Source organism: Phacochoerus africanus, chromosome 1, assembly GCF_016906955.1.
Source record: "Phacochoerus africanus isolate WHEZ1 chromosome 1, ROS_Pafr_v1, whole genome shotgun sequence".
NCBI classification, from domain to species: Eukaryota; Metazoa; Chordata; class Mammalia; order Artiodactyla; family Suidae; genus Phacochoerus; species Phacochoerus africanus.
In genome coordinates, this window is record NC_062544.1 from 286,739,837 (window position 1) to 286,751,413 (window position 11,577).

The following is an 11,577-nucleotide window of genomic DNA, read 5'->3' on the forward strand; positions in this document are numbered from 1 at the left end:
ATGCCCGACTCTGCTGCACACTCTGCGGTCAGAGCCGGCTTTCTGCGCCCCGGCACCTGCTCGGTTACACCTCCCCGGCATCCTGGTTTCCAGGGTGACGGGCCTTCGAGACCAGCTCTCGCTCTCTCGCGGCTGCGTTCCCTTGGTGCCGGGCAGATTCCCGCGAAGCCCCTCCGAGCTGCACCTCCGCTCCCTGTCCTGCTCGCTGCGAGGAGTGGCCTCGGCCGCTCTCAGCAGAGGATTTTGGCATCGCCGTCTGTGGCTGTCCTTTGAGCAGCTGAGGAAAGTCTGCCTTGATGGCAACGGAAGATGCTCCTCAGCTTCAAAAGTGGGGGCACTGGATTGAGAGGCGTCACCTCAAAGAACCCAGACTCGCGCTGGCTTAAGCAGGAGGGGAGGTCGCCACTGGTCAAGTCCCTTTTCCTCCTCACCCCTGTGTGGCCACTGTCCCTGACTGGCCGCTCCTGTGTCCTCGATCGCCCCTTGGGCAGGGGCGCGTGTTCACAGCCCAAGTCCTGAGGCTCCTCTGCCCTGGCCCGGAGGAGGGTGTCACTCTCAGGCTGCAGGCTGGGGTCCGAGGCCAGGCGTGGAGGGGCCGGTTCGGCCACAGGCTGCTCTCCTGGGCGTGCGCACGGCCGTCTCCTCCCGTGTCCCCAGAGTCGTCCTCTGCGTGCCTGGGTCCTGGCCTCCCTCTGGTAAGGACGCATCTTGGATGGAGGCCAGCCCAGTGCCCCTCCCACCTCAGTCCCCTTGTCCCAAAGACGGTCGCACCTGGGTGTGCTCGGGGGTCAGGACCTTCAGATACGGATCTCGAGGGGGTGCAACTCAGCCCACGACCGCCGCCGCCGCCGCCGTCTAAGGAGCAGGCCGAGGTCTGCGGTGAAAGTGTTATCTGAGGAGCTTTAAATGAGGGAGCGGGCTCCTGCTGCCTCTGCAGGGTTGTGGCAATCACTGATAATCTTCAGTCTCAACATCCTTCTGGGGACTGTTTTTCCCGTCACAGCAGCGGTCAGACGGGCACTTGCAGATTCTAACAGAAAAAGGAAGCCAGTGTATTCCGTGCAACTCACGTGTCCCGAGACCACGAGGCGCCTGCGTAATTTGTGCGGCGATTAAATCTCTGCGAAGCTCAGGGTTTTCTTTCCAAACACTGGCCTGTGTTTTTTTGGGGGGGGGCAAGGGGAGAAGAGGGTCTCCCCACATTCCGAAGGCACCCAGCAGCTGCGTCCCAGGGGAGATGTGGGCAAGGCCGGATGGAGAGGAGGGGGTGGGAGGGACAGTCCAGACCCCCGCCCAGCCCTGCCCATCCCCCGCCCCCTCCATCATTTCGTCCCACGGAGCCTGTGGGATGCTAACTTGGGGTCACGTCCGACATGGAAGCCCTGACCCCCAGCGCAGCCTCAGCGTCCCTCCCTCTTGGGGCCCCGTGGTCAGCTGGCCTGGCTCTCGGCGGTGGAGGGGGCGCTTGGTGGGGGTGATGGAGAAGCACTGGGTCGGCTGCTACAGCGGAGGGAGCGGTGGTCGGATCTGAGCTGCCGTCTCAACCGAAGCCGAAGCTGTGGCAAAGCCAGATCCTTAACCTGCTGGCCAGGCCAGGGATCAAGCCTTCATCCCAGCTGCTAATCCCATTTTGCCACAGCGGGAACTCCTATTTAGACTTTTTTTTTTTGCCTTTTAGGGCCATGCCTGTGGCATATGGAGGTTCCCAGGCTAGGGGTTGAATTGGAGCTGTAGCCGCCGGCCTACGCCAGAGCCACAGCAACGTGGCATCCAGGGTGCGTCTGCAACCTACACCACAGCTCACGGCCACGCCGGATCCTTAACCCACTGAGCAAGGCCAGGGATCGAATCCACATTCTCGTGTATCCTAGTCAAGTTCATTAACCACTGAGCCGTGATGGGAACTCCTAGGCATTTTTAATGCCACTTATACTTCAGTGTATCATGTATTAATAAGAATAAAGCATATGTAATACACATCCGTGGTGACAAGTAGGGCAGTAAATAACAAATCCAGTCGTTAAAAAAAGAGTTTCCTGGTGGCACGCAGATTAAGGATCTGATGTCGTCACTGCCGTGGTGCCGGTTCGGTCCCTGGCCCCAGAACTTCTGCGTGCTGTGGGTGTGGCATCCAGGAAAAAAAAAGGGATGTGTTTTAAAAGCCAAGTATATATATGAGAATAAAGTAGATCAATTGGTTATATTATGTTGAAAATTGAATTCATTTTGCTTTACATTATTCTGTCCTGGTTTGTAACAGAAAGTCTAACTCTAGACGCGATGTACACGCCTAGGGGGGGGCTGGCCCCTGGCTTCTCCGTGAGTGTGCTGCACACACGCAGGGGCCTCCTGGGGTGCAGGCTGAGGGCCAGGGCCCTGCATGACGGGGCCTGGGGGAGGGTTGCACCCTGGGGGCAGCCCTCTCCTTCCAGACCTGACTTGGAGATAAGTTTGTGTACCTAGCTCCCTCCTTCCTCCCTCTCGCCTCGCTGAGCTCGTCCCCGTGTCAGCTCAGCACCATGGTCGGGGCCTGGCCAGCCACCCCTCCCCTGACCCTTGCACTGGATGCCTTCCGACTGTGGGACACCACGTGGGAACCACAGAGCCAGGGTGCCCAGGAACTGGCCAGGCTCCGGGCACAGACCAGTGCCCCCCCATCACCCCCTGCCTGGCTGACTCTGGGGGTGGTCACGCTACCCAAGGACCCCCATAGATGGGCAAGTCCTTGGGGAAGCTGGGGAGGAGCTGGGAGGGGCAGGGCCAGCCACCCGTGCCTCGATCAGGCCCATCAGACTTCAGTTGTATAAACCAGAGGCGGAAACCACACCAAAGCAGGTGATTCTAGGGGGCCCTATAAGGGCAGGCAGGAGGCCCCCCCAGAAGTCCCATCCATGCGCCCCACCCAGTCACAACACAAAGGTAACGACCTTCTCGGCATTTAGTTGTCAACAAAAACTCAGGCAACAATCAAGGTTGGAAGTAAAAAAGGACTTTTATCCCAAAATGAGGATTACAAGCCGGGAAGCAGCCTCTCAGCAGCCCCGAGCCCTGCTCTGCCAGATGGAAGGCGAAGGCTCGGTCCTCTCCAGTTTCCAAACAAGGATCATTCATCAAAAGACACGGATATCTTCCCTAAATCTCACCAGGGGCGCACAGGCCAGGTCAGCACCCACCCAGCCCGGCGGGTCACCGCCGTCCCCTGCAGAGCTGGGAAAGAGCGCCTTTCTGCTAAGAAGTGACAGCGCCAGCGTCGGAAGAGGGGACATCCACCCATCTTTGCAGCGAGCTGGCCCTCGCCCCCTGAGGAGGGGGTTACTCTGTGCTGAGGTCCGGGCTGCTGCACCTTGGGGCGGGCGGCGGAGGCCCGAGCAAACACGGAGAGGATTTTGTTTCATTTTTCTCGTCCTGCCTCAACAATATACGTTTTATTTCATCATGGTTATTGCCGCCTGCGCGGTGAAATAGGGCCCCCACCCAAGAGCGAAAGCCCGTAGTTTAACCCTTGTCTGCTTATTACTTTTCTAAATGGCTTTTATCGGGGGCCAACTACGCATGGCATGAAATGTACTGCCAGTGGCATTTCGTGCATCCCCAGTGTGGTGCAGCTCGTACCTGTCCAGTTCCAGAACATCCCCACCCCCCAGAAGGAGCCGGCACCCACTGCCCGTCCCTCCCCACCCCCAGCCTCAGCCTCTGCCTCCCACGAATCTCCCTCCGTCTCTGTGGCTGTCGTTCTGGGCATTTCCTATAAATGGGCGTGCACAGTGCGTGGTTTGAGCCTGGCTCCCTTCACTGAGCCGACTGTCCCCCAGCCTCAGCCCTGCGGCTCCTTGTGCCAGGACGTCCTTCCTTTGGACGGCAGAATCCCGCTCCCCCGGGTGCACGGACCAGCCTGTGTTTATCCACCGTCCCTCCGTGGTCCCCTGGGTGGTGCTGCCACCTTTAGCTGTTGTGGGTGGTGCTGCTCTGAACACGGGACTGCAAGGGTTATTTTCTTCCAGTCTTAGGAAGAGGTGGTTGGCACACGGCTCTGGGCGAGTCGAGGGTGGGCAGCCTGACGACGTGACTTCCATTCGTCATCAGACGGTCATTGCAGTAGGTGCAGTGACCCCGTCCGCTCAGACACACAGCGAAAGACGCAGAAAAACGCCTTTTCCTTGCGATCGCTCCTGGGAGTCTCTCTCCTAACAGCGGCCACAGGCAGCACACGGCATGTGAGTTATAGTTGCCGTGTTGTAGCTTACATCCCTGGGGCTCGTTTATCTTATAACTGGGCATCGTGCCTTTTGGCGACCTTCGCCCTGCTCCCCTCCGCGTACCACAGCCGCCCTGACCCCCGCCTCTGGGAACCACAGACCTGATCTCCTTGCCTGTGAGTTGGCTGGACGTGTAACTGACCTGCCTGCCTGTGTTGGTTCCTCTCACACAGCACAGCGATGCTCTATTTCTGTCCGCTTCCCAGTGATGCCCGTAAGTCTGCTTCTGCTCTGTCACCACACAGGGACTGACTGGGTCCCCACACTGTACATTTCAGCCTCCTGACTCACTTCCTTTGCGGCTGGACGTTTGTGCCTCTTCATCCGTCACCTCCTCTCCTCCACTCCACCTGCCCCATGGCCCTGGCAACCACCTGTTGGTTCTGCTTCTTTTTGTCACGTTTGTTCCTTTGTTTTGGTTTTTAGATGTCACCTATAAGTGAGCTCGTACGGTATTTGTCTTTCTCTGTGTGACCTATTTCACTTAGCATGATGCCCTCCAGGTCCATCCGTGTTGTCGCAAATGGCAGGATTTCATTCTTCTTTATGGCCGAGTAGTATTCCACAGTATTCTGTGACAACACCGGATCCCTAACCCACTGCGCTGCAGGAGGACTCCCAGCCACCCTTGATTAGGGCGTTTAGTCCATTGGCATTTAAACTAATTATTGATGAGTGTTACTTACTGCCATTTTGGTCGCTGTTTGGGGCTGTTTTTGCAGTTCTTTGTTATATTCCCTTTTTCTCGCTTTGCCCTTTTCCATAGTGATTTGGTAACTACCTTCAGTGTCAAGTTTGGACGCCTCTCTGTGTGTGTGCATAGATTTTTGGCTTGTGGATACAATGAGGTGTGTATGTACCAGTATACATATATGCATATATACATGATTCTTTTAAGTGGCTGAGCCCGCAAGTTCAAATGCGTTTTAAAAATCCTGCCCTTGTACTCTTTGCCTCACTCTTGCTGACATCACACTTTACGTGTAATTGTTTTGTGTATTCCTTAACTGCTTATTGTGTCTGTGGTTGTGGGGCCCTGGGTGGGGGCAACCCAAAGCTGGTGGGCAGGGTTGGGGACCAGAGGGTCCTAGAGCTGGTACCCCCCGGCTGGTGTGTGGGTGCTGGATCCTAGGGTGAGTGCCCGCCCAGGGGTGGGCAGAGCTGGGTCCCAGGGTGTCTGGAAGGAGGGCCCTGGGGGTTTAGGAGTTGGTGTCTTGTCTGCTGGCAGCAATAACTAGACAGAGGATCCGTGACGGCACCGGCCAGCATCGTGTCCACCTGCTAGGATGAGCTCCCCTGCGCGGTGGCCGCCAGTGTCTGTGTCTCCAGGGGGAGCTGCAGTGGCCTCTCCAGGAGACTCGCAAAGATCAGTGAGCTTGGGTTTTCCAGGAGTGTCTTCTCTGCTGTGTTAGAAACAGGTAGGAGGAAGTTCCTGCTGTGGCGCAGCAGAAACGAACCCGACTAGTATCCATGAGGATGCAGGTTCGATCCCTGGCCTCGCTCAGTGGGTTAAGGATCCGGCGTTGCTGTGAGCTGCAGTGTAGGTCACAGATGTGACTTGGATCCCGTGTTGTTGTGGCTGTGGTGTCGGCCGGCAGGTGTAGCTCTGATTAGACGCCTAGCCTGGGAACCTCCATATGCTGCAGGTGAGGCAGTAGACCCCACCCCCCAAAAAAAAGAAGAAAAGAGAAAGTAACTAAATAGGCAGGAAAGGAGAGGGCGGGGCTGGGGGCACGGGGAGTGTCACCTCCAGGGCCAACGCCTTTGCAGGGCCGCCTGGGTCCGGAACAGAGTCCCTCCCAGGCTCTGAACGCTCCGACAGGTTCCACAGGTTTGGGTTCAGGCAGCAGAGCCCCTCCCGAGGCAGCGACCCCCCAGGGCTGTCGTAAGCATCTCCAGGAATGCAAAGGCAGGAGCTCAGCCCGACCTGGGCGCCCAGCGCCCGCCCTCTGGACCAGGGGGCTCTCAGCAACACCCTCTTCTGTGCAGCGGCCAGAGGGCGACTGTCAGCCCTGAGTCCCATGGGCATTTACGATGACTGGGCTGCAGGCTCATGAAGGCTTCCCTGGTGAGCGACCCCAGAACGCGGACGCACCTGTTCAGTGACCCCGCCGACCCCAGCCCTTCCCACCAAGCAGCTTAGGGGCAGGCAGGGCCCAGGTCCAGTGGGAGTCACAGGGGCGTCCGACCAGGAGTGACACCAGGGCAGTCACCCGGGCACTGGCCACACCCGCCTGGGGTTGTCTGAGGCCTCAGTGAACGCGTCCGTGTAAAGGGCTTAGAAGCGCCGGGTGCAGAGTGGCTCTGGCTGAGCGTCAGAGATGTGATTTTTTACCGTGTTTTCAGCCTGTGTGTGCAGAACAGCGGCCTGCCTCCCAGCCCGGGGTGGGGGCTGTGGAGCTGTGAAAATAGGAGCCGCATGCCAATTCTGGAATCTTCCCAAACCCACACGTGGAGAGACGGCTTTTCTCCCGGGAAGGCGGCCGAGGAGAGCAGAGTGCCTGGAGAGTTTGTTTTTCAGTTCTGTCTTTTTAGAGCTGCACCCGCAGCAGGTGGAGCTTCCCAGGCGAGGGGTCCAATCTGAGCTGCAGCTGCCGGCCTGCGCCACAGCCACAGCCATGCGGGATCCTTAACCCGCTGAGCGAGGCCAGGGATGGAGCCTGGGTCCTCGTGGGTACCAGTCAGATTCGTTGCCGCTGAGCCACGAGAGGAGCTCCCCGCACAGTTTATTCAAGGAAGCCGTGTTATTGGAGAAGCCGCTTGCAGCAGGAAAGCACACGCATCATCAGGAGAAAAGAGGCAGCGTTATTGCTCCCCCGCCGGGGACGTGAAGTCCTTTGGCAAACGTTTCTTCAGTGAAATTTAGAGGCCCCTCGGCAGTCATGTGTGTCCTGAAGGGCTGTCAGCTGCGGGATCGGAGCTGGAAGCAGCAAGGAGCGGAAGGTGCTCGGAGGAGCCGGGCCGGCGCCCGGCCGGCGCGTGAGGGCCTGGCGGGCGGGCGGGCGCTCACTGCCGGGAGAGAAGACAGGGCGGCCCAGGCTCTGCCTCGCTCCGGCTGCAGGGCTCAGGCTCCAGCCCGGCGGCCACCGCGGCCAAGCCAGTGCGGACGGGGCTCTCTGAACAGTCACTGCATCCCCAGGATCAGGGGGCCTCATGGAGCCTGCACCAGAGCAGCGTCCACCCCGCCACGTGGGGCGCCCCAGGACGGCCTGCCTAGCAGAGGGCCGCCCCCGGCTGAGAGCGTCCCCGTTCATTCATTCCAGCAGAACGAGTGACTCTGCGGCAGAGTCGGGGTGCATGTGTGGGAGGGCTGTGTCCTGTGGAGGTGACATCCAGCCGGGGAGTAGACACTGAGCACACACACACACACAAGTGCACACACACGCACGTGCACCTGAGCAGAGGGTCCGTGCTGCCTGAGCAGGTGCCCGGGGCTAGGGGTGCCGCCCACTCACTCAACCCCTTGGGGTGCCTGGGCCTCTGCCAGTTCTTGCCCACGTGACCTTTGACCCGCATTCAGAGATCCACTGTGGCTGATGTGGATTCTGTAGCCGTGGCCCCAGTGGCGAGGGGGGCTTCCATGTGTGGATGTGCGCGTGTGCACGTGTGAACACCAGCATGCGTGTGTGCCTGTGCCCTGGGGACCCCCGGAGGCAATGGCCTCCAGGCAAAGACCTTGACTCTTATTTCTCAAAGCCCCCCTGCCACACGGGCACAGAGGGTCTGACGGGCTGCAAAGGCCTGAGAACCCTAAGCTACCCGGGACCCAACCCATCCTTCCTCCTCCACTTCAGGGGTCAGGCTGCCCACATGTCAGGCGGGGTCAGGCTGCCCACTGGTCAGGCGGGGTTGGGGAAGGTGAGTCAGGGGTCTGTGAGGCCAGGCCAGGTTCTGATGTTATTTAAAACTTTGATGTTTTGGAGTTCCCGTCATGGCTCAGTGGTTAACGAATCTGACTAGGAACCATGAGGTTGTGGGTTCGATCTCTGGCCTTGCTCAGTGGGTTAAGGATCCAGTGTCACCGTGAGCTGTGGTGCAGGGTCAGAGACGCAGCTCGGATCCCAGGTTGCTGTGGCTGCCTAGGCCGGCAGCTACAGCTCCAATTAGACCCCTAGCCTAGGAACCTCCATATGCTGCAGGTGAGGCCCTAAAAAGACAAAAAGACAAAAAAGAATTTTTTTTTTGAGGTTTTGATTATTGTTGATTTGGGGGCATCTATTTTGATGTGCTAAAGTCCTTTTTTGGCTGCATTCATGGCCTGTGGAAGTTCCTGGGCCAGGAATTCAACTTGCACCACGGGAGTGACCCACATCCTAACAGTGACAACACAGGCTTCTTAACCCACAAGGCCACTGGGGAACTCCTGATTTATTAAACTACTTAAATATTTAACTCCGAGCTCACTGCTGAGTTTTTGACCTTCATCAGTTTTTCACCCCCATGAGCCCTCCGGCCTGGCCCTGCCTGCAGGATCCTGAAGCCTCTCCTCCTCCCTGGGGGACCCAGGCCAGCCTCGCCCCCTCCCCCTCCCCAGCATCTGGGGTTTTTGTCCTTTATCTGTCCTTGGGCCTAGTGGGCTGGGACAGGCAGGAGGAGTGGGCTTTACAGTGGGGCCTGGACCACCAGGGTGGGGCAGCTGCGAGGCTGGCCGTCACCTCCCCCCGAGGAGGGGGACAAGGGTGGGGACACCTGTCCTCAGACACCCGCCCAGCTCTGCGCTGCATAGTTGGTTTCATTTCCTAAGTAAAACCAAATTGAAACCAAAACCGAACTGACGCCCGGGCCAGGGCAGCGAGAGAAACAGATGCAGCAGCTGCGCGGCAGGCAGACTGCAGGTTTCTTTCCACCCTGGTCCTGCCTCAAGCTCGTCTCTGAGCATAAAGGGCCCAGAAGGTGAGCTCAGACTCTAGATGTGAGTGTGAGCGTGTGCATGAGTGTTGGGTGTGATCCTGATTGTGCGAGCATGTGAATGTGAGCACAGGTGTGCACGCTTGTGTATGTGTGGGCGAGCACGTGAGTGTGTGAGTGTGAGCACACGTGAGCGTGTGATCATGTGTGTGAGCGTGTGTGTGTGTGTGAGCGTGTGAGCAGGCACGGGGGGCGGGAGGAGAAAGGAGCCAGAAGGAGACTCCATCGGCCGGCCTGCGGTGAGACGCCGTGTCCTTGTCTCCTGGGGAGAACCTCCTGCGTTCACATGGCCGCCGCGCAGCCAAGCCTGGGGCTCTCGTCACGGTGCCACTAAGCAGAAAGCTGGCAGCAACAGGCATTGTGCGACCAAAGGATGGGGTGTGATCCTTCCCAGCCGGCCTGACTCCCTACCCAGTGCTATCCCCTGGGCTCGTGTGGGCATGTGGCCTTGGTCCCCAGCTGTGCATTCAGGCAGGACCCTGTACCCCATCTTACCTCAACAAAGGGGCACACCAGGTGGGGTCCCCAGAGGACAGCTGCAGGAGCAGCTCCGGCTGGCTTGGCTGAAACGGGCTGTTTGAAGGGATGCTGGGAGCGCAGGGCCTGGGAGCCCAGAGAAGCAGGTGCAAGCTTCCGAAAGCAGCACCCCAAACCTTGCTGAGACCAGGAGGCAGACCCCTGCCTGGCGCTGCATGCTTGTGCCTGGAAGTTCCTGGCTGCACTGCTGGCCCCCTGACCCTGGACGCTGTGGTCCTATAAGCAGCCTGAGCTCACTTGCGCCTGAGACACGCGTGTCACAGGCCGAGCCCCGCCCCCCACTCGAAGCCTCACCTGGAACATCCGGGCTCGGAGCTGGGTCTGCCCCTGGCTGCTGGGGGCAGGTCTTTGGCGCCTAGACTGGGGCGCCGATGCCCTGGTGCGTCCCCAAATACAGACAGGCTGTTCCGAAGACACTGGGGACAGAAAGGAACAGACTGTTGACAAACAGCCAGCTGGACACATCGTTAGAAAATTAAGCTGAGCAAAACAAGCCAGTTCTAAGTGATTACCTTACAGAGGCCTCCTTTGAGGGAGCATCCTTAAAATGACATTTTGGAAGCAGAGGGCAGAGGGACAGTTGGTGGGGCCGGGAGGGGGGACGGGGAGTAAAGAGAGGAGGCTACGGGAGGGCAGCAGGAGGGACCCGGCGGGGACAGGGCGTTCTGTATCTGTGTCCGTGTCGCCGTCCTGGTCTGATACTGCAGCACCGTTTGCAATGTTACCCCTGGGGAAACAGAATAGAGGATCTCCCTGTTGCTCCTTACATGTGCTTGCGGATCTACTGTGATCTCACAATTAAAAGTTTAATAATAGCTAAAAAAAAAAGACGGCAGACCAGGACAGGTGCCGCCACTGGGTAGGGGGTGTCTGGTCCCTTCCTTGGTGTCTCGGTGCCTGTGCCCAAGCCTCCCCTGGGGCAGCCTCTCTGTCCTGCTCAGAAACTTGCAGACCAAAAAGAAAAAACAGAGGAAAATAGTCTTCATTTTTCTATGAAGAAAGATGAGACACTCAGACCAGAGACGCGGGCTGGACTGCTTGAGGCTTGCCCCTGGCAGAGGCCTCTTGGCCAGAGACTGTGGGGGTGTCTCAGGGGAGACGAGCTTTTCCTGGCTCTCACTGTGTCGCCTGCCCTTCCATCTGCCGTATTTCAGTGTCGCCTTCTGTGTGGCAGAGCAGTGCCATCTAAAGACCGCAGCTGTGCCCCTTCTGCACAGACGAGGGAGGGGGGAGCTCCGGAGACAAACACTGCATCTTTTCTTTTTAATCTCGTTCCCCCCTTCGGTTTGCCAGTCTTGCCCATCAATGTCCCCTGGACTTTGAGCTGTTTGCAAACCCAGTGAGCATCTGACTCCTGGTTTAGGGCAGGTCGGAGGTGGTGCTGGAGGGGAAGGCACACCCCTTTGCTGACTGGGCAGTGGACCTGGTGTTCCGCCACCCAGCTGGCCTCGGTGGGACCCTCGCCAGAGGGAATATGGGGTCACACTCCATGGACTCAGCATCCTAAGCAGAGTCAGAAGTGCATCTGGGGCCCAGAGCGCCGTGCTCCGTGTTGTACTCTGGTCCAGCTGATGTGAGAAGGGGTGGAGCCTGGGGACCGCAGAGCAGACCGGGAGCAGAGCAGCCCAGCCAGGGCGTGGCGGGACGAACAAGCAAGCAAATGCCTCCCTCTGAGGTCCCCAGGTGGCTTACAGCTTAATCTGCTCACTTCTCCCCGTTCATTTCCTTCTATTTATAAGTTGCTGGCTCTGCAACTCTGTAATACTATCTAGTTGTAGTCATAGGGAATTGGGAATTTGCTTTTAGAGCTCTCAGTAGAACACAAATTGCTGTCATTTGGTCTGTCTGCCTCCCTCTGCCTGACACCAAACTCACA